The following is a 3,003-nucleotide window of genomic DNA, read 5'->3' on the forward strand; positions in this document are numbered from 1 at the left end:
CCGGTTGCAGGCTGAGTCTGCACATGTACAGCATGATGAAGCACACTAGGACTGACCATGGAGACAGCTTCTGGCACTCACACCACAGGGGCACATCTGCCACATGAGAGGAAAGCAAGGGCGAAGGAGGGAGTGAGGGGGAAGAGAGGAGTTGGGCTCACTTCTGGTTCCGGAGCTGATTGGACAGCCAGTCCAGTCCCTCATAGAGCCCGTCCCCACTGGTGGCACAGGTAGCCTGAATGGACCAGTTCCTGTGGCGCAGAGAGTGGAGGCCCAGCTTGTCCGTGATCTCAACTGCGTTCATGGCATTGGGGAGGTCCTGCTCGTTTGCGAACTTGAGCAGGACAGCATCCCTGAGCTCATCCTCCACCAGCATCCTCATAAGCTTTTCTCGAGCCTCGTTCACATGCTCTCGGTCATTGCTGTCAACCACGATGAGACCTTGTGTGTTTTGGAAGTAGTGGTGCCACAGAAATCGGGTCTTGTCCTGGCCACCCACCTCCCACACAGTGAAGCTGATGTTCTTATACTCCACATTCTGCATGTTGAAACCTATGGAGCGGATGGTGGTCACGGTCTCACCCAGCTTCAGTTTGTACAGGATGGTGGTCTTTCCCCCAGCGTCTAGGCCCACCATGTGAATGCGCATTTCTTTTTTTTGCCAAAAAGGCCCTTGAAGTGGTTCCCAAAGATATTCCCCCTGCTGTAGACCGGAGGGAGAGACACTGGCCAGAGAAACCCCCCGGCAGCCGCGGTGCTGCTGCTACTCTGAGCCAGGCATTGGTTTCACTCCCACCAGCATCAGTTATATTTTAACTAGAGGCCCGTGTACCAGTCAGGTCCCTGGCCTGCGGGATGGGGCCAAAACCGGCTCTCTGACATCTCCCAGGGGTCCCAGATTGTGAGAAGGTGCAGGCGAGGCCGAGGGTCAGAGAGGTGGTTTCGGCCCCATCCCACAGGCCAAGGGAACCCACTGGTGCATGATCGGGGCCAGGGAGGGACATGGGAGGTTGGCCAGGCGGGGAGGGACCGTGGGAGGGCTCCAGGGCCTGTTCCGACCATCTCGCTCAGTCCTGATCAGCCAGACTCCAGCAGCAAGCTAACCTACCAGTCGGAGCTTCTGCCCCCTGGTGGTCAGTGCACATCATAGTCAGAGGTTGAGCAGCCTTAGCTTATCATTAGCATATTATGCTTTGATTGGTTGAACAGATGACTGGACACAGCATATTAGGCTTTTATTATATAGGATAGACTGAAAAATTTCTTCTTTCTAGCCATTGAATTTTAACTTTTCATCATTTAGTGGTATGTCTAGGTTTTTTTTTTTGTATCTTAACAAAATGTTATCCAGTGAAAGTACTAGTACTTTGAACTAAGAAATTGTTTTCTCAGTATTTTTGGTACTGAATGCCTGAAATGGGATCCAAGAAACTGTGCATCTCAGATAAAGCAGGCTCCTCCACAAACTCTGTTCATCTGAAATCTGAGGGATGCTTAATTGAGGATGATGGCCTTTAGTGTACCTCTTTCTTTTTAAAAAATCTTCACTGGAGGATGTTTTTATTGAATTTTAGAAAGAGAGGAAGTGGGGGAGGTAGGAAGGGAGGGAAAGAGAAAGAGAGAGACACACGCCTGATGGGGGATCTGAGGCAGATTGGTTGTGACTTGCCTAAGGTTATACAGCATTTAAGTGGAGCCAGGTTTTGTGCCAAAATAGGTCCATTTTTGTACCGACTGTACTGTATAGTACTCTCAATTTCACTTCTGTAGTCACAGCACCTAGAATAGTGCTTGGCATCTGGAAGGTGCTCAGTCAACTTTTGTTCAGTGAAAAGCATCCATGAGTGTTAAAGCAGCACTGGACTGAGGCCTTGTGGTAGTGTGTGTGTGCAGTGGTGGGAAGGGGGGAATTAAGGTACAGGTGTGTCAGAGATGTGAGGAGATGTCTGAGAGCCTGAAACAAGCTGAGGGCTGAACCCCCAGCTAGGCTTATAACCAGACAATTAGTGGGTCCCCACTGCCTGTCACTACTTGAACCAATTAAGCAAAGACAGGGTTGAATCATATATGAGTGTTTATTCTAATACTGCCACCAATGTGAGAGCAGCACGTCATCCACAAAAGTCTGCTATGTGGCCTCCCCTCATAAGCCGTTGCTTATATAGGGTAGGACAAAGATTGCATGGGGAAGTAGGCAGTGTGGGCTGGGGTGGGACTCCATTGTTTGGGCTACAAGGTTGTTAATCTTCCTATGATAATAGTTCCTGAATAAGACTGGACCACATTCCAAGGTTGACTCCCAGGTCCCAGAGAAATACAACTTCTAGCCAGGTTAGAATGTCCTTTCTTTAACCAACACAAGGCAGTCGTGGTTAACAGAGCATTATTATTTCCCATAACCATAGCTAGTCCCCAAATATTCTATTTTTGCCCCTGACTGTTATAATCTCAGAGAGGATCTTAAAGCTATTGATCAGGAGCATTCTAATAACTCGGCAAGCCTCTGACTTACCCCCAAGTTTGTTATTTCTCTGTAATGATTAGCAGCAAAATCCTTAAATCATAAACGTCTTGACAATTTGGCGCGTGGAGGGTTGGGCGGATATGTTGTGGGCGGTGGAACGGCACCAGGTGTTGGACCTGGCTAGGAAAGAATTCAGAGCCATGACTCAAACTATAAGAGAACATTTATTTGGAAAAGAGGTAAAAGAAGTAATTTGTATAAGAAATGGGTTTAGGAAACAAGTTATAGAGGTAACGAAGGGCCCTTGGAGCTTGGGAGTGAGGAAGGAAATGGTAACGAGCCTGGGGGAAGGGAAAGGAGCCAGCTGCTCCTGGGAGGGAGAGGCACTGGGTCTTCCTTTCTAAGGGTTTTAAGGGTTGAGATTTTAGGGGAGGTCCCATCTCAGGGGAAGATCTTAAAGGTGTGTCCTTTCAGCGCCTAGGTCTCCACTGATTGATTGGTGGGTGCCAGGGCAGGGGTCATTATCTAATGCAACTGGT

At 48.8% G+C, this 3,003-nt stretch overlaps 1 pseudogene; it reads right to left on the reverse strand.

Moving 5' to 3' along the window:
- LOC102439963 lies at positions 1 to 780 on the reverse strand (annotated as a pseudogene).
- Between the last annotated feature and the right edge of the window lie 2,223 nt (positions 781 to 3,003).

This window comes from Myotis lucifugus, unplaced genomic scaffold, assembly GCF_000147115.1.
Source record: "Myotis lucifugus unplaced genomic scaffold, Myoluc2.0 scaffold_1941, whole genome shotgun sequence".
NCBI classification, from domain to species: Eukaryota; Metazoa; Chordata; class Mammalia; order Chiroptera; family Vespertilionidae; genus Myotis; species Myotis lucifugus.